Consider the following 20,323-nt stretch of genomic DNA (forward strand, 5'->3'; position numbering starts at 1 on the left):
AGTGCAGAAAAGGCGAGGGACTCTGCAGTCCAGAGTGGCAGGAAGGGAGAAGGGCGGGGTGGGGCAGCTCAGGCTGGGCCTGGGTACTCTAGTACAGCCCATGTGCATTCTTCTTTACCTGTTGCTGACGAGACAGGCAAATGTGTGGAAACGCAGGGAAAGGAGGGCTGGCTAGGCAGGGTAGCTAGGAAGGCTGAGCACCTGTATCTGAGCAGTGCTGGGAGGAGGAGCTGAGGGGCTGTAAGGAGACCAAGTCACCTTTAGGCTATACTGAAGAACTGTATTCAGAACCTCCTATCACTTATCAGCACTGAGCCAGAATGAGAGGAGAGAGTGGGAGGGAAAGAAGGTAGAGAGGGGGAGGAACATGGGGCCACATCTTCTCAGATGAGCCTTTCTTCCTCCTCACATTACAACATCATCTGGATTCTTGACTGCCAGAGCTGGACAAAGACCTAGGATGTGCAAGAGATATGGACCCACACATGAAGGTGGATGGGGCGGGGTCTGAAAGTCCTGATAATTTTATCACATCCATGGAAACATGATCCTGAAAATGGAGAATCATCCGGAAAACTCTCCCATGGGGCCTGAACCTCTACCATGTAATGATTTTTTCCTTCTTAAGAGAAGAAAGGTTAACAGGGTGTATCTATTTTTCTAAATAGGGTCACACAGCCTTTTCTCAGAGGATTAGTGACATGCCCGGATTCCTACCCACCCCTACCCACCCGCCCAAAGGACATCCCTTAGTCTAGAGAAGCTCTGCCTTTGTTTCAAACCCCCCCCACACACACACAGAGCCAGCTGAGGCCCAGCATAGCTTAGAGGCTATAATTCAATTTTGCCATGCCCCTGCTTTAGAGCAGGGCATGTAAGCCTTGGGAAGAAGGCTGTAAGAGCAGGATATCTTTAGGCTGTGTCCATCAAACCCAAAAGGAAAACACAGGCTCATGGCCTTGAGGACACAAACAGGGGCTCATGGGTCTGAGGATGCTCTGGGCCATTTAAAAAAAAAATTAAGAAAGCACAAAGATAAAGTTCATATGAAAATCCACTGGCCAGCCTCCCAATTGGCCTCTAAGTATGTATGTTCCTGGAAGTAAATCATTTCAGTCTGAGCTGGTCCAAAGGAGGCCAGGTCCCTAATCCTGACACATTTAAAAGAAACCCCCACCCCCAGCCTGCATCTTCCCTCTAGTGCTATTCACCTGCACTAGTGCTAGGTACTGGCTGGTCCACTTCTATACAGTACACTAGAAAGATTTGGAGCACTTTTGTAATAGAGTCTTCCTGGCAATAACCTGCTCAAATCACCCTACACTGGATGATAACGTAATTGCAGAGAGAACAGAAGTTCATGAGGTGTCTTTGCCAGTCTGCCATAGGGTCACCTGCATCATCCAGTCCAGCATTACAGGAGAAGGGTACATCACCACAGTTTCCAAAGGGATGGTGGCTTTGACCCTGGCCTGCAGTGAGCAACCCAGCAGGTGGAAGAGGTGAGCCCAGAGCTCGGATGTTTGTGACAGGTATGTGGGACCACGCACGGTTCTGCATAGCTCCGTTCTGACACAATTTAAGAGTCTCGGATGCACACTCGCACACTGTTTGCCCAGTTACTAGCACAGCAGCTGGCTGACAGCTGTTCCGGGACCAGCTTCCCACACCATGCTCTGTGCCTATTATCTGGCTCTCCAGCCATGTGCTGCAAACATCCTACTCAGCCCCCCAAAGAGGGCAGAAGGAGCCAGGAATCCTCGTAAGTAGCTCTCTCCAGATTCATGGAATAGTTTTCTCTTTGGGGACTGCTAAGTTTTTTTCTTTTTAGTTTTGACAGGGTCTCATGCAGCCCAGGCATTACCTTCTGCCTCAACCTTCCCAGTGCTGGGACTACAGGCACATACCACCACATGGGGTTTATTTCATGCTACGTCTAGACCAGGCCTTCCTGGATGCTAGCAAGCACTGTATCACCCTTATCATACAGTGCATCACTGAACTATATCCTCAGCCTCCTTCCCATCTCCATCAGCTAGTCAGGAGGAAGGGTGTATTACAATTCTCAAATGTTGCCAACTGCAGGGAATGTCACAGGGTCACCCGGAGCCACTGCACCTCTTTTGAAACATCACGACAAGGACCTCTGCAGACATAAGAATGACAACAGTCCTCTGTGGTAGAATTCGGTGACTACAAAATCTCCACCATGACAGAAAGCAACAGTTTAGAAAAAAAGGAAGTGCAAAATAAGAATGTATTTGCAGTTTTTTCACTGTGACTTCACAATCTAGGGGCTTTTTGGAGATTATCTTGTTGTTTCTATGTGAGTACAGTGCCCATGAATACCAGAGGCTTTGGATTCCCTTGGAAATGGAGTTATAGGAGGTTATGAGCCACCTGCTGTGGGTGCTAGACTAACTTGACTCAGGTCCCCTGCAAGGGTACTATATGCTCGTAAGTGCTGAGCCATCTCTTCAGCCCCAACAACTTGGGGACACTTTAAATTTCCAAAGGAAAATGTTTTAGAGAAGAAAATAAAACATTTATGACAAAATATTATTTTAAAAATATGTAGTGAGGCTTCTATTTTATGAGTCTGAATATTTTTTAAATCCTAGTTATGTGCACATGTGTAACAAGTAAAAGTTATAAAAAGCACTTGAAGACAAGCTGGTTCACAATTTACTATAAGCAAGACACTTAGGTTATTATGAAAATACATATGTGCTCTCCAGAAGCTCGGCAAGAAGGCTCCGGAAGGGGAAGCCGCCTCTCCATTCTCAGAGGCACTTATTGAACAAGGACAAGCACACCCAGAACTCCTTCCACAGAAGGGTGCAGAGCCGCTTTCCTGTAACTGTTAAGAAATCTCCAAGTACCACCATGTGAAAGTGTGGTAATGACCTTGGAGCATCTGACAAGCTCTAGACCTAGATAACACCAATCCATCTGTTGCAAGGCTACAGTCTGTTTACTCTGCAACCTGTGTGTGTGTGCATGCGCACATACATGCATGCACATGTCCATACTCGAGGCCAGCTGTGTGGCTCCCAAGATCACAGACTACATGCTGAGGAAGGGTCTCTCTCACTTGAACTGGGAGCTCAAGCATTTGGCTAGTCTAACTAGCTAAGTTATTCTAGCAGCATCCAAACATCCTGGTTTTGTCTTATCTCTTGCCTCCCAAGGCTGGGATTACAGACAGGGTACCACATCTACCTCCTCTGTATATGGGTGCTGGCTGCACATCCAAACTCTGGTCACTGCACTTATGTGGCAAGTACTTTACCCATCGAGCTATCTCCCCTGAATTCGTCCTTTTTGCATACATTTATCATAAGGTTAATTATACTAAAAACCCTTCCCCACATCTTGCTATCTATCTATCTATCTATCTATCTATCTATCTATCTATCTATCTATATATCCCAAGCTGGCTTCACGCCCACCATCCTCCTGAGTGTTAGGATCACAGACTTGCCCCATCACACTCTTATCTAAGGATCTGTCCATACAGACCAAAAACACATAGACATTACCAACTAGCCAACTCCAAGGTTTGCCTTGCCTTTTCTCTAGATATCTCAATAACGGCTTTGCTGTTGTCTTTTCATTTCTATCTTCTGCCTCCTGATGGTTTGGTGTGTACTGGGCTAGCCAAGCCAGCAAGTCCTGGGTTTAAGCAAGAGACCCTGCCTCAATGTATAAAGTACAGGATGACTGTGGAAGACACCTTATATCAACCTCTCGCCTCCATACAGACCTGCACAGTATGGACACACACACACACACACACACACACACACACAGAGCAGGTGAGGAAAGAGAGAGAAATACTTAGTGCTTGGCCAAAGCCCCTTCCTCATGAAAGACTTCCATAAGTAACAAAGCATTCCTCTTTAAACATTAAGGACATACACAACCCTGGAGCACCACCTTAGGTCCCAAGGCACAAGATAAGAAATTGCTAGCACCCTTTTAAGGCAGATGGGCAATTTCCTATTAGGGATTCCCCAGGGGTGCCTGTAATTTTTACCCCAGCTCAGGCCCATCCTCGGGGAACATATGCCTGCCTGCCTGCGTGTATTTATTTCTCCAAGCAGCTGTCTTTAGGATATGCCAAAGGCTTCCTGTCACCACAGATTCCTCTGAGGACATGGATAAGCATGTGCCCCGAGTCCCAGAGTCACACAAAGATAAGTCCACAAAGCAAGCTCAAACATTAAGGACTGCCCAGAACAAATCACAAAAGTGTTTGAGAAACAAATGAGCCCATTAATCAATTTAATCTTAGGAACTGTCTTTTCAAAGGATACATACAGCGGGGAAGGGTGGAACGTACATGGCCATTATGGGAGCCATCTCTTTAAAAAGCTAAGCTGCAAAATAATGGTAACATCCCAACAGATGACTCAGCGCAGGGAGTCTGACCACACCTGTGCCAGCAAAAAGTGCTAACTGTCTTGTCTTGAGTCTACTGTTTACTACAAGGGTTGCCAAGACTTACCCCAAAGTGGACCAGCTTAAAATAAACATTACCTCACGTCCCTGTGAGTCAGATGCTGGTGTACAGGTCTAGTCTCTGAGCTGAACTGCCACGATCTTCATCTAATCAGTGGAGATTCTTTTCGTCCTTGCAAAAGACCATCTTTTCGTCCTTGCAAAAGACCATCAATCTCGGTGGGGCTAGAGGACTGTTGACTCTCCCTCAGAGAAGGAGGGGCCAGAATCTGCACCTGAGCATCTGGCAGCTCCTCCCAGCCAGTTGTATGCAATTCCGCTCTCATTTCACACAGACCTGAGGTCTCTGGGAGGAGCTAGAGCAAACAGGCTGGGGAAGACTAGAGGAAGGTGCTCCATCTGGACAGCTGTGTAAATACCTTGCTGAGGTATTTAGTGTCCTGGAAGGAACCACCATCCATGCTGGGTGTAAACATTCAAGTATGGATGCTTTGGGGTCACTCACCCATGCTTTGTAAACCAATAAACTCATTGATTCCCCAGGAAGAACTTAGTAAAATCAAAATTTGGTTTGTCCTTGGGACCTTAGAGGATGGAGGCAGCCATTGCCTAGTCTCCCATCCAACTCCACCCAGGATGAAAAGTCTTGCAGCAGTTCTCTGGAATCTCAGCGTACTCACTCAGACCCATGGTTCTCTCTGGGGATGGGTCATTGGACAGCTTGCCTAGAGAAGGGCAGAAGTCTTGCCTCTAAGATGGCATTCTTGACTGTAGACAGAGGCCCTGATTTCTCACTCTATAGGTCTGCCTTTGTTGCTATAAAAAGTCTCAAGTAAGCCAGATAGAACTCAAACTCTAGATCTTCCTACTTCCTCCCAAGCGCTGGGATTATGGACATGAACCCCTGTCCCAGCCTCATATAGACCTCCCAAGTGTCCTTACAACATAGCAGCAGGCTTCACAGCCAGCAATCATAGAGATTAAGAAAGCCACCATGCCTCTCGTGACTCAGCCTCTGAAGTCACAATGCCCTCACTTCCACTGTACCCCATACATTAGCAACTCATATCTAAACTGAGCACACATGGAAGGGTAAGTAAACTGAGCAGAGACGCAGAATGGGAGGGAGTTAGAGGTTTACAAACCTAGACCTTTTGTTTGCTTTGTTTTCTAAGACAGGGTCTCTGGTTGAACTGAAAGGCTCAAGGATGACACTGAACCTCTGTTCCTCCTGCCTCTATCTCCCAAGGGCTACCATATCCAGTTTACACAGTGGTGGAGAGTGAACCCAGGGCTTCAGGCATGCTAGGCAAATCCTCTACCAGCTGAGCCACCTCACCAGGCCTATAAACCTGTTCTGAAACCACCACGCTGAGGTACTTACAATCCTGAGAGGAAAAAAAGAGTGTTAAAAAGCCAGGATTTCCAAAATGACAAATTTTACAATTGTTAGTAGCTCCATGAAGTTTCAAGGAATATTTCTTTTGAAAGACTTTTCTTGCCTGAGTTTGATGGGTAATTGTTTTGGACGTTCACAAATTCTGAGCTCAAGGAAAAAAATAAAGGAACAGATTTCTATGTGCATCTTTCTGTTTTGCCAAGGAACTGTGCATTTTGTATTTATATCTTTAGCACCTCGTTTGTGACAGTTGTTTTTGAGAGTCCTGGAATATTCATATTTTACTGTCTTTTTTGGGGGCTAAATCAACAACTCAATAGGAACCTATCATAGATAGCGCTAGGCTCAGTAAATATTTTGAGATCAATTAGGAGCCATTTGGCTGAACATTGTCTTCTGAAGATAATCGCTCAGGCGGTGGGGCTGCTTCGTAAACACTCTGTTTATGTTTCATCAGACAGAATTTGAAAATTGGCCTCATTCAAGATTTGTTTTCGTTGGCAGTGCTGGGTAGTAACTCACCAATTATTCAAATTCACACACACACACACACACACACACACACACACACACACACACATTTTTGGCCATTTTGTTGTGATTCTCACAGTCTAGTTAGCCCCACTGCTTCTGGCTGGTGGTCTCTGTAAAGCTGTTGTGATCAAACCATGAGCCTACAAACCATTGCCCTTGCCCTCAGCAGCTCCCACCACCATCCCCCACTCACTACCCTATCCCCCATTCCTACCCCCTATCTCCCATCAGCCTTTACTCTCACTTTGTGCTTGCCTAGACTGCCTCTTCTGTTTCAATCCATGGACTACAAACCATGACTCTAACAGTCTCACAGTGTGGAGAGCCTGCAGTGGGGTCTGCCCTCTCCTCACAGGAGGAGGTGCTCTTTTGGCTCTCCTCATGCTCTATGGTCTCCTTTTTAGGGTTAAGCTGCCTGCAATGAAGGGCAAAGCCTACAAGGGAGTCACTCACTGTGAATCACACAACACAGAAACCAGGGAGAGACTTGGGTCCCTGCATCTGCTTAGGCTACTTACCCACCTGCCAGCCACTGGACCACATACTACACTTGACCAGCAGAAAATGGACTTCAGAGGCATCCATATCTGTAAAGCCTATGGGGGCATCATCTTACCTGGCAAATGGGATTTGCAGGAGTTATCAAATAAGGACCCTGAAAGGGTGAGGGCATCCTAAATCCATATGCACAGGGCATGACAAAGGCCTTTCCCATGCACAAGGGGAAATGTGATTGAGCAGAAGAGATGGCACAAGGAGATGTGAAGACAGAGGAAGGGGTGCTGGGGACATGGGTGGCTCTAGAAACTAAAGACGACAAATGGCTCCATTCTCTCCTGGCATCTCTGGAAGAAACAGGACCGACCCCCCACCAATACTCTAATTCTAGCCCAGAGAGATGCATATCAGATGTCTGCAGGACTAGAAGATGCTATATTGGTACTATAGTTTACAGTCATCTGTCACAGCAGAGAGGAAACAGAGGTGTCTGTGTTTTGTAAGCATGCCCCTTAACAGGCCCCTGTATTGGAGGCTCGGTTCCCAGTCTACAGTAGTTTGTATATACTTGGCCCAGGGAGAAGCACTATTAGGAGGTGTGGCCTTGTTGGAGTGGGTGTGGCCTTGGAATAGGTGTGTCACTTAAAGAATGGGCTTTAAGACCCTCATCCTAGCTGCCTGGAAGCCAATTTTTCCTGTCTGCCTTTAGATGAAGATGTAGAAATCTCAGCTCCTCCAGCCCCACATGTGCCTGGACGACGCCATGCTTTTATGATAATGTACTGAACCTTTGAACCTGTGAGCCAGCCCCAATTTACTGTTCTTTTTTATATAAGAGTTTCCTTGGTCATGGTGTCTCTTCACAACAGTAAAACCCAAATTAAGACACAGTCTGTAGCACAAGGAGGTGGCAGAACTAAAGTGTAGAGCCTAGTGGAAGGAACTGGGGTCACTGGAAGAGTATCCTTGAAGAGAATGTTGGGACCTGAACTCTGTCTCTGTGTCCTTTTGCTTCCCAGCTGCAACAATGCTCCAACCACAATGTACTATGCCATCAAAGACCCACAGTCAACAGAGCCAAGCAACCAGGGATTTAAAACCAGGAAACAAGGAAACATAATGAAGCTGCCTCCTGAGGAGTTAACTTCCAGGGGTATTTTGTTACAGTAATGGGGAGCTGCTTAGCACGCTCCCATCGAGGGATTTAAGGTTTCATCCTGATAGATGGGATAATGGAGCCTGGACCTCACCTGTTGATCATAGCATCCCTCCATGAGACACCACTAGAAAAAGATGAGACTCCTGGACCCCAAGCTCTGTACAGAAAATTAGCTCCCGAGATGAATGTGCTCTGTGTGGGCTGGGTTTGCTTGTTTCCCCTGTTTTACATGTTTTGCTTCTAGAACCCTGAGATCTTTCTTTTTAGAAATAAAAATGAAGTGTGGTGTGGGGAGACGGCTCATTTGGTAAAAGTCTTGCTGTGCACACAAGAGGACCTCAAGGCCAAGTAAAGGCCAAGCATGGTGACATAGACAAGAGGATCCTGAGGCCTGCTGGCCAACTAGAATAACCTAATAACACTGAGCCCCAGGTCCCAGAGAAGTGACCCCCATCTCAAAAAAAATAAGCTAGCGGTGCTGGTGCGATGGCTCAGTGTGTGAAAGAACATGCGGGGCAGGCCAGCCAACCTGAGTTTGATTTCTGGATCCAACAAGGGAACAGAGGAAAGTTATCCTCTGACCTCTACAATGAACCGTGAGGTATGCGTGTGAACATTCACAAAATAAAAAAAAATAAGACTTATGTTTAAATAAAGTAAATGGCCCCTAAGTGATAGCGCTTGAGGTCAGGGGACCTGGGGCTCACTGTTATTAGGCTCAAGCTAGCTCAGAGTTCAGCAGCTGCTTAAAGATCACGTCCTCCCTCCCTCCCCCAGGTCATTCTCTCCCTCACATCTTCTCCATACAACTACACTTGTCTCTTGGGAGCCACACAGCTGGCCAAAGGACACAGTGCCAAATGCAGCTCAGGGGTGCTGGGCTTGCTCGGCTACTCAGCAGGAGATACTGAAGTCATTGCTTCTGCTCGGAGAAGGGAGGGTATTTTTATCACAGAAATAGTTCCATGGAACACAACATCTGGGTGGGACAGCTTCTGTCCTGACTACTATGCTGTAGCACAAATAAGACCTTGCCAAAGCCTGGAGGCTTTTGTCAACAGGGCTTGTTAGGGCGGAGCCTATTTGGAACGCCCACTTCTTTGTTCTACTAACATCTGGCAAGAAACAGCTCCTACAGAGGGAGGTCAAGGCAACCCTAGAAGAAAAGAGAAACCATTATTTCTGACAGCCCAGCTTTCCATTCACTTTAAAGCCCAGGCCCACAGGCCCACAGCAGAGTCCCCCAGGAGAGCAATCCAGAGAAGGTAGCACCACTTTTAAAGAAAATGGCATGAATAAGCCAGAACTTGAGCTAGGAATAGTTCTGGTCTATTCTAAGGATATTGATAACAAGGATGGACCAGAGAGAGCACAGGGAACAAGGCAGGAAGCAGCCTGCTGGGGGTTAGTCAGGCCAAGGAGGCTCATCCCCTGGAGTGTCATCATTCCTGTTAAATATGGGATCTGTCACAGAGGCCTGCGGAGGAGCAATGCAGTCTGACAATGCCTTGGAGAAATGTGCTTCCAGCAAATGTTAGAGACCAGCAAGGGCACAGCAAGCATTTGCAGGAGTGTCTCCCCAAGGCAGAATGGAGGGAGGAAAACTGGGCCACACAGAGAGAAGGCCAGGCCTCTGTGGGTAAGGACAGGAGAAGCTTCACACTCAACTTACTTCCCCTCCCAGGTCTGAGCCTAGTTAGTATGCAAGCATCTCTCAGAAGCAAAGACCACCAAACCTCAGGGGAGCAGAGCTTGCAGGAAAGGGCTGGGCAAGTCTAGGAGGCTGAACCACAAGACCACAAAAAGCTTCTTGGCCCCAGGTTTCTGGCTAGATAACTTTTTAGGAAGGGCATGCATACACATATGCAATTAAAATGCGTGGGCGCGCGCGCGCGCACACACACACACACACACACACACACACACACACACACACACACACCAAAACTGCTAACAATTTTAGACTTTTCACATTTCGTTTTGAAAATAACTTTTTTTTTTTTCCTTTTGGTTTTTTCGAGACAGGGTTTCTCTGTGTAGCCCTGACTGCCCTGGAACTCACTCGGTAGACCAGGCTGGCCTCAAACTCAGAAATCCTCCTGCCTCTGCCTCCCAAGTGCTGTGATTAAAGGCGTGCACCACCATGCCCGGCTTAGATGGTTTTAATATTAGTAATCTTCTATGCTACTGAAAGTCCTCCTGGTTAAAGATGTACATTTTATATTTTGTTGGGGTTTGGTTTTGGAGTGTCTTACTATGTAGCCCTGGTTGGCCTGGAACTCACCCATCTGGCTTTGAACTCACAGAGATCCACCTGCCTCTACCTCTTGAGTGTTAGAATGAAAGGCATGTACCACCGTATCTTGGAACACTTTATATTTTTAACAGGAAATTTTAAAAACTATTCTTCTGACCCTGAATGAAATTCTACAGACGTAACCATCTCAGGCTTTAAAAAGCATCATTTTAAAGAAGTTAGTTGCAGTACTAAACAAAAGAAAGAAGGAGTTAGAGAAGGTTAAAACTATAACCACAAGGTCCAGCCAGTGTAGTGGCACAAGCCTTTGATTCCAGCATTTGGGAGGCAGAGGCAGGAGGATCAAGGCTAGCCCAGTCTACATAGAGTTCCAAGACAACAAGGAAAGACCCTGTTTCAAAACAAACAAAGTTAATCAGGAATGTGAGACTGGGTGACTGGGAACACATTTACTGGTATAAAAACAGTATGTCTTATACCACACTCTGGTAGAGTTATAGTAGAATGGAATCAGGGTCTTACTATATAACCTATTTAATAGATTCCAACTTTATCACAAAGAGTAACATTATTTATAAAGGCCCTTTCTCAGACTCAAAGGCTCATGAAGGCATTACATAATTTAGTCTTGATGTCAGCTAAAGAGTATTTTTACTCCTCACATAAAGCAAACAGAGTTAAGAACATTCATAACTGGGCATGAAATTTCTGTAAGGAAGGACAAGGTTGTCCAACTTATTCATTTCCTGAGTCTGTTTGTTTCTTTGTTTTTGATTTATTGGGTTGTAAATGGAGAGAAACTTGCATCTCAGGCTCCCACATGACAGAATTCTGACTACACATCACACTGGACATATCATTCCTGACAAAATAATCGAACAGATCAGAATACCCAGACTAGCTGGAATGAAGAGCATTTGGGTACTTAGTCATAGTACCTGTGTGACTGCACTGCACCTTTTTTATGAACAACCCTGGGTCTGCTGTAGGGTTTGTGAATGAGCAGGAAAAGTGAGCATCTGGCCTTGTGCAGACAAGAAACAAAGCCAGCAAAGTATTGTGTTCACACAGCACTGCACATGCAGCTGGAATGCAGTGACTATGGTGCTCACACAGCACTACACATGCAGCTGGAATGCAGTGGCTATGGCGGGTGTTCATACAGCACTGTACAAGCTGCTGGAATGCAGCAATTATGGTGCTCACACAGCACTGCACATGCAGCTGGAATGCAGTGACTATAGTGCTCACACAGCACTACACATGCAGCTGGAATGCAGTGACTATGGCGGGTGTTCACACAGCACTGCACATGCAGCTGGAATGCAGTGACTAAGGTGGGTATTCACACAGCACTGCACATGCAGCTGGAATGCAGTGGCTAGGGTGGGTGTTCACACAGCACTGCACATGCAGCTGGAATGCAGTGACTAGGGTGGGTATTCACACAGCACTGCACATGCAGCTGGAATGCAGTGGCTATGGTGCTCACACAGCACTACACATGCAGCTGGAATGCAGTGACTAGGGTGGGTGTTCACACAGCACTGCACATGCAGCTGGAATGCAGTGGCTAGGGTGGGTGTTCACACAGCACTGCACATGCAGCTGGAATGCAGTGACTATGGTGTTCACACAGCACTGCACATGCAGCTGGAATGCAGTGGCTATGGCGGATGTTCACACAGCACTGCACATGCAGCTGGAATGCAGTGGCTATGGTGCTCACACAGCACTACTTACAGGGCAGGGAGGTATTGCAGGTCTGCAGAAGGGAAGTTGAAATGAATATCCCATCAGCAGAGCTTTATTAAGAGAGCTGCAGTCACACGGTTGCCCGTGGGAGAGCAGATTTCTACGACCGAGGAAAAGCTTCATTAGGATAGACCCCCCATCAGGGACAGGAAAACCGGGACCATTTCTAAAGGGAAAGAACCTTCAATACCTTTCTGTTCCAAGCTTGTCAGTTCTCATCAGATCCAGGGGACAAACAGGGTTTCTGGCTCTCACAGGTTTCCAGAGGGAGGAAGTTCCATGTATGTGCTATAGCCTACATGCTGGGATATGGCATGATAGAAGTCAGTTTTAACTCAGGATCGCCTTGAGTAGAGATTGAGAAGCAGACCTTGCTTGCAGCTGTAGGTGGGAGAGTGACAACGCAGCTCTGTGACACTGCAAAGTGACCCCACACTTTGCTATCAGCTCTCTAGAGAAAGCTGTAGGGCCATGTCTCTAAGAGAAAGAGGCAGCCAGAGAACTGTGACCTAACAAGAACAAGATGGGTCTCTGCCTTGGCAAGCTAGAAGGTAATTACACTGCCATCCTAAAAACACCCTCCCCCACAGGCACAGGTTTATTACTGAAGATGACTCTTGCATTGTTGCTTTGAGTTCTGTAGGCTGTCATTCTAGAGTAAAACCGGAGCTAGGCATGGTAACTGTGATCTATATTTTGGGAAGCAGAGGCAGGAGAAACTTGAGTTCAAGATCTGCTTGGGCTATAAAGTTCAAGGCCAGCCTAGGCAACTTAGCAAAACCCAGTCTCAAAAGGGAAAGAAAAGTTTAGGGTATAGCTCAGTGGGAAAGCACTTCCCCATGTTCATTCTCCCAAGAGGGAGAGAGGGAAGGAAATAAGGGGAGGAGAGGAGAGGAGAGGGAGAGGGATAAGGGAGAGGGGAGGGGAAGGGAGAGGGAGAGGGGAGGGGAGGGGAGATTGAGAGGGGAAGGGAGGGGAGGGGAGAAAGGGGACGGGAGGGAGGAGAAAGAAGAGGAGGCAGGTAGGTACAAGGAGAGAAAGTCAGTGGCTAGTCTGGCAATATTAATGCTTGTCTCACACATAGGCCCAAAGGCTGGCATAGCTGGCATCCTGACCAGAAACCACTAGTGAGCAAGCACAGTGTTTTGGTTTTTTTTTTTTCCATTTTTTATTAGGTATTTAGCTCATTTATATTTCCAATGCTATACCAAAAGTCCCCCATACCCACCCACCCCAACTCCCCTACCCACCCACTCCCCCTTTTTGGCCCTGGCGTTCCCCTGTACTGGGGCATATAAAGTTTGCGTGTCCAATGGGCCTCTCTTTCCAGTGATGGCCGACTAGGCCATCTTTTGATACATATGCAGCTAGAGTCAAGAGCTCCGGGGTACTGGTTAATTCATAATGTTGTTCCACCTATAGGGTTGCAGATCCCTTTAGCTCCTTGGGTTCTTTCTCTAGCTCCTCCATTGGGAGCCCTGTGATCCATCCATTAGCTGACTGTGAGCATCCACTTCTGTGTTTGCTAGGCCCCGGCATAGTCTCACAAGAGACAGCTACATCTGGGTCCTTTCGATAAAATCTTGCTAGGGTATGCAATGGTGTCAGCGTTTGGATGCTGATTATGGGGTGGATCCCTGGATATGGCAGTCTCTACATGGTCCATCCTTTCATCTCAGCTCCAAACTTTGTCTCTGTAACTCCTTCCATGGGTGTTTTGTTCCCAATTCTAAGGAGGGGCATAGTGTCCACACTTCAGTCTTCATTCTTCTTGAGTTTCATGTGTTTAGCAAATTGTATCTTATATCTTGGGTATCCTAGGTTTGGGGCTAATATCCACTTATCAGTGAGTACATATTGTGTGAGTTCCTTTGTGAATGTGTTACCTCACTCAGGATGATGCCCTCCAGGTCCATCCATTTGCCTAGGAATTTCATAAATTCATTCTTTTAAATAGCTGAGTAGTACTCCATTGTGTAGATGTACCACATTTTCTGTATCCATTCCTCTGTTGAGGGGCATCTGGGTTCTTTCCAGCTTCTGGCTATTATAAATAAGGCTGCTATGAACATAGTGGAGCATGTGTCCTTCTTACCAGTTGGGGCATCTTCTGGATATATGCCCAGGAGAGGTATTGCTGGATGCTCCGGTAGTACTATGTCCAATTTTCTGAGGAACCGCCAGACTGATTTCCAGAGTGGTTGTACAAGCCTGCAATCCCACCAACAATGGAGGAGTGTTCCTCTTTCTCCACATCCACGCCAGCATCTGCTGTCACCTGAATTTTTGATCTTAGCCATTCTGACTGGTGTGAGGTGGAATCTCAGGGTTGTTTTGATTTGCATTTCCCTGATGATTAAGGATGTTGAACATTTTTTCAGGTGCTTCTCTGCCATTCGGTATTCCTCAGGTGAGAATTCTTTGTTCAGTTCTGAGCCCCATTTTTTAATGGGGTTATTCGATTTTCTGAAGTCCACCTTCTTGAGTTCTTTATATATGTTGGATATTAGTCCCCTATCTGATTTAGGATAGGTAAAGATCCTTTCCCAATCTGTTGGTGGTCTTTTTGTCTTATTGACGGTGTCTTTTGCCTAAGCACAGTGTTTTATGGGCCTTTTATTTTCTTTTTTTGTATTTTTTAATTCAGAATATCAAAAGGTTGTAAATTACTTTTGAAACTTTATAAAGTCAGAAGATGTTTAAAGGAAATACAAACAGCACCTGTGTTATAGGAAAGAATTGTACTTTGAGTCAAACTCTTCCAGTCCACCTGTTCTTTGCCATTACCTCACATAACCTAAGACCCTGGAGAGGTCTACATGCCTCAAGTCACAAAAGCCTAGGGACATCTGCTATGTGGCTTCATGTGTAGACTCGTCATTACATGCATTCCAACCCACATGCCTTCCTGGTCATCATGTGTACAATGTTTTGTTGATCCTCTCCTAGCAGACTAGAATAAGGGATACAAATGGATGGAGGGATGCTATTTTAGTGGGTTCAGGCAATAAATGCTTACTGCCCTTATAGTCTAGGGCTAGGTGTTGAATTCAGGGGTAAGTGAAGCCTCATTTAACCTTGCAGCATCCCCATCCTGCCCCAGTGGGCTCACTGTTTAGAGACAAAGCAGCTGGCTTCAGGTGGCATGAAACATCAAACAGACTTGGAGGAAACCAGACAGCCACATGGACTAGAGGACACTGCAGCCAGTCCTTGAAGGATGTGTGGCCAGAATAAACATGGAGAAGTCAAAGAACCTGTATCTACAACTGCCTTCAATGCAAAATCACTTCTCCATGTCAGGGAGCCTGTGTGAGAAGGGGGGAGGTTCAGAAGGCACACCACCACAAGCCCCAGGGGACCCGGAGTGTTACCATACTGCAAAGCTTGGCTTTGACCCCGGCTCTCACTAGCTCAGAGCCTTTATTCCTGTATGGAAAAGCAAGGCTAACTCTGGACCTAAAAGGACGAAGTGGGACTACTGTTTAAATATGACTGGCACACCAGGCATCTCACACCCCCACAGAGGGTTAGAAGCAGCAGTTCAGCAGAAGAGCCTGCAGTATAAGCAAGAGCATGGCTTGAATCTGCCAGTGCCTGCAGTCTGCAAACCGGTGTGCACACTTCATGTGGATAATTGGCTAAATGAATAAACTCAATTCTACAAATGGCTTGGCCCAACCCTGAACTACACAGGACCATGAAACCAAATATTGACAAATCAAATTGAAGACTTAAAATCCATTAAAATGCCAGGTCTGACATAGAACAGACAAAATAAACCTGAGCTCAGCGAAGCTGCTTGGAGATTATCTTCTATATAGAAGTGCCAGGGTGTCCAGAAATTCTTTCTTTAGGGCACAGTGAGTCAACTCCTGACCCCTCCACCTCCTATCTCCCCACTGTGAGCCACTGAGGATTGAATTACAGCTATAGATCCCTAAGCCACCAACACCTGCCACCTGTGAGACTGGCAGGGGCAGGGCAAGACACCCAACCTCCAAATTCGCATGTCTCTTTCCTGTTTAGGTCTGCCTTTTAGAAAGCTATTTCTTCTGAATTGAAAGAGCCCTTTCCCAGGAAGAGAAGGAAGGCCCTAAGACTAGACAAGTAAAGGCAACTTGCAAGGCTCAGGGAGATCCTGAAAATTACATGATTCACAAGGTTTCTCTATAAGAACAGCAAGTAATTGCTCAAGAGGAGGGGCTCTTCAGCCAACCAAGCTATCTGCAAGTTAGTCAGGGAGTTCCAGGGATACAGCTTTTGTGAGGTGTCACCCATCCTAGGGTGAACTTCTCAGAGATACAGCTGCCTTGGAGTCACCCATGCTCATGTCAATAATCCCAATAAACTCACTAGTCCATTAAGCTAGATGTAAGTGGAATCACTTCTTCAGTCTACTATCTGTGCCCTAGCTGAATAGACATTCGTTCATCAGCAAAAGTCATATAACACTGTACCATGCCATCTAAGTCCTTCCTGAACTCAAGAGACCAACATACTTTAATATTGTCCCACTGGGAAAGTCCTTCCTAGGGAAACAGTGAGTCTAAGTGGGAGTAAAATATAAATGAGGAGTAAATAAGGATCAACCCTATACTCCCAGCATATGGGAAGCTGAGACAGGAGGACCACCACGTGTTCACAGCGGCTGTTCTACAGAATGGTAACTTGCCTCAAAGAAAACCCATTTCACTCATGGCCCAAGTAGTGAGAGCAAGAGTAGGGAAAATAGAAAGAGACTCATCTGAGACCAACAGCCCAGACTGTATCAACCACTGCCATGCTTCTGTAGTGTGACCCCAAGTGAATACCTTCATCCCAGGCCTCGCTGAATCAGTGAGCACACCTACAACCTAAACATTGCAAGAATGTATACCAGACACTTATTCCAGCATCTCAGATGTTGCAAGGACTCCATATATGGCTTTTTGAACTGTCAACAACTCAGAAGAACCAGTCTAGTTCTTATAAAAAAAAGGAGACCAGATATTTGGAAGTGTCTGCTGAGGTGGCTTGCCAGCTATTCAGAGTACATTACTACATAGGTATCCCAGGCATAAGTTCAGGATGCACTCATCACATGGACTCAAGACTTACCTTTAAGCCCCGCCCCCGTCACACTTTCCGACCATCTCGCCCCTCAAGCCCTCACTCAACCCTCTCACTCTAAGGTTTCTGAGCCCTGTTTATGACTCTGAATATGGCCTCTAACAGTCAGCTTGAAGGTACAGCATACAGCCAGCTGATGCTGCCTCCTCTTCCAAATGAAAGAACCCAGCTATTTTAAGAGGTACTGAAAGCAAGCCCTGCACAGAGGCCCTGGAGGGTTTCAAGGCATGGATTCAAGCAGTGTGATATGAAAGAAAAGGATCCAGAAGCTAAAGCCACAATCTACAACAGCTGCAATGACGTACAAGCACCAGTCATGAAAGACAAGAGAAAGTCCTGCCAGGCCTTTGGTGAATCCCCTCTCTCTCTCTCTCTCTCTCTCTCTCTCTCTTTCTCTCTCTCTCTCTCTCTCTCTATCTCTCTATCTCTATCTCTATCTCTCTTTCTCTCTCTTTCTCTCTCTCTCAAGTCAAGGGGTTCACTAAGCCACATTCCATGACAAATAATGTACTGAGAATATCAAAGCAATATATTTGTATGTAAAGTTTCAAGACATTATTTCCCAAGTATGGTCTATAAACCATCAGTATCAGAGTGACACCTTGAACATGTCAACAGAGCTGACTCTCAGGTCTCACCCAGTCATCCCACAGTAGGTCTACAGTTTATTTTAATTATTAAAACAATATTAATTGAGCTGAACAGTGCTGACACATGCATTTAATTCCAACACTTGGGAAACAGGGACAAGAGGATCTCTGGGCGTTCAAGGCCAATCCTGGTCTACAGAGTGAGAGTAAGTTCTAGAACAGCCACAGATATACAGAGAAACCCTATCTAGAAAAAACACAAAAATAAAAACAAAAAAAACCCAAAAAAAACAGAAAACATATTACATGAAGAACAATGGAGTACAGGGTGATGTTTCAGTACATGGGTATGACCCAAGGGGTTGGCCTTTTAACAAGGTACTTTAGTGACCCAGTCGGAGAGTACCTAGAATCCACCAGGCTACTTGGATAGGGCTGTGATGGTTGACTTGGGTTTTTATGTCATCTCTTCCTTCTTGTTGGACATGACAGCAGATTGATTCTGAAAGACTGGTGTGTACTCAATAAGTGTCAAATGAATGAGCAGTCTACCAACTGACTGTTGAAGACCTCCACCTTGAGGCAAGTACAAAGAAAGATTTGATAAGGATGGAGAGAGATGGAGACAGACAGACAGGCAAGTGTGAACATTTAGGTGGGGGGAAATGTGGCAGTGGGAAGGAACAGGCTGAACGAGGAGGTGCACACATGCACCAGGGAGAAGGTTGCTAGGGAGGCCATGGTTCCTGCATTCCCATCATGTGTATTGTCTACCTATAGGCCAGAAGCAACAGCCAGTATAACTGCAGTACCGTAAAAGGGAAGAAAGGAGACAGGATGGTAAAAATGGTGTATCTGCCTCTGGTGCTGGCTGGTAGTAGAAACAGAATGGGCACACATAGAGTTTCAACTGCTATCTCCAAGGCTTTTGGTGCTGGGCATGAAAGAACCTGGCTCTCAGAGGCTCATCCAAACTTTGAACATTGCAAATACAATGTTATCTACAAAGTTCAGGCTAGAGTACCACATGATTGAGTTATCAACAATTATATAGATATAGATATTCATATCCATATACATAGAGATAGCATGAGAGATAGGTAGAAAGGCAGGTGGGTAGATAAGTAGGTGGAAATGGATATCACCAAAAAAATCATAATGTTTTAAGTAATTTCATGATTTGTACTGGGCCAATTTCATAGTTTTATCATCGGGCACACATAGCCAATGGCTGAAGGTTAACTGTGGCTGGAGGGAATTGGTGCACCAACCAGGTCTGGCTGGACTCTTTAACCCACAATCTCTTCAGTCTCATCAAGCAGCAACATAGACATTACTTACAGTCTTCAACAAGCCGATCCAGGAACTTAGGGACATCCAAGCACCAGAGGAGCCTCTATTCCAGTCCAGATGTTACCCTACAGCAGCACACTGGCAAAAGAAACACAACTGTCAGTTCAGAGACCTCATTAAGCAATGTATTAGTTAGCCAGGCATGGCAGCACACACCTTTAATGCCAGCGCTTGAGAGGCAGAGGCAGGCAGATCTAAGTGTGAGGCCAGCCTGGTCTACAGAGCCAGTTCTAAGACCACCAGGGCTACATAGAGAAACTCTGTCGAGAACAAAGTTTCACTTACTCACTGCTGTGATAAAACTCTTGACCAAGACTACTGCCTTTACCTGGCTCATTTTTCAAGAGTACAGTCCATTAGGGTGCGGGCAGCAGGGCAGCAGGGCAGCAGAAGCATGGAGCAGGAAGCGGAGAGCAATGAACGCTGGTGCTCAGCTCTCTTTCCTCTTCAGTGCAGGACTCCAGCCCATACAATGGTGTCCCCCACATTTACTGGACTCTCCACCTTAGTTAACCCAATCTAGAAACTCTCTCACAACCATGCCCAGAGGCTTGTTTCCATGGTGATGCTAACTCCCATCAAATTGGTAATGAAGAAGAACTATCACAGCAGGGAGCAATATCCTCACAACAGTAAACACTCCTGATTGGGTTTCAGATTATGAAGAGGAAAGAGTGAAGTTCCCAGTCCCAGGACTCAGGGCAGCCTCACAGCCTGTAACTACCCCAGCTCCTTCAGACAGAGAAAGAGTCTCCATCTCCCTGCTGTAGACTGAGGGGTACAGGAGCTCTTGGAAGCCAGCAACTGAAGGTGCTCTCTTCAGAGATGAGGCTAAGGCTCAGAATGCTGACAGACCTTGCTCCAAATCAGCTGCATGTTGGAACCAGAACCAACAGCAGGCAGTTGCCTTCCTAATAAAACTCCGTGTCTAAACACATATTTCTCTCATTCTGTCTAGCTCTAGATGGGAGAGGAGACTAATTCGTCTGCGGTTCCAAAATCTTAACCATTTCTCCAATTCATATCCCCCATCCTTATCCAAAAAGGCCTGTATCAACCCAACTGAGGCTCCTGGCTTTCCTCAAAAACAAAACAAGAAACAACAAACAAACAAACAAACAGACCAAACAAACAAATGAAACCAGAGTTTTAGAAGAAACGGAACTTTTGTATACCATGGAGGAAGACTATCCAAAGCCTTT

The 20,323-nt window shown here is 46.1% G+C and overlaps 1 protein-coding gene across 7 annotated transcripts in view; it reads right to left on the reverse strand.

Moving 5' to 3' along the window:
• Positions 1 to 20,323, reverse strand: part of Tln2 (talin 2) — a 416,961-nt gene that overhangs the window by 323,420 nt on the left and 73,218 nt on the right. For all 7 annotated transcript variants that reach the window (NM_001081242.2, XM_011242813.3, XM_011242812.3 and 4 more), the window contains one exon: positions 19,110 to 19,199. The gene's annotated coding sequence lies outside the window, so the exon portion shown is untranslated. Of the gene's footprint in view, positions 1 to 19,109; positions 19,200 to 20,323 lie in introns of those variants that run through there.

Source organism: Mus musculus, chromosome 9 (assembly GCF_000001635.26).
Source record: "Mus musculus strain C57BL/6J chromosome 9, GRCm38.p6 C57BL/6J".
Lineage (NCBI taxonomy): Eukaryota > Metazoa > Chordata > Mammalia > Rodentia > Muridae > Mus > Mus musculus.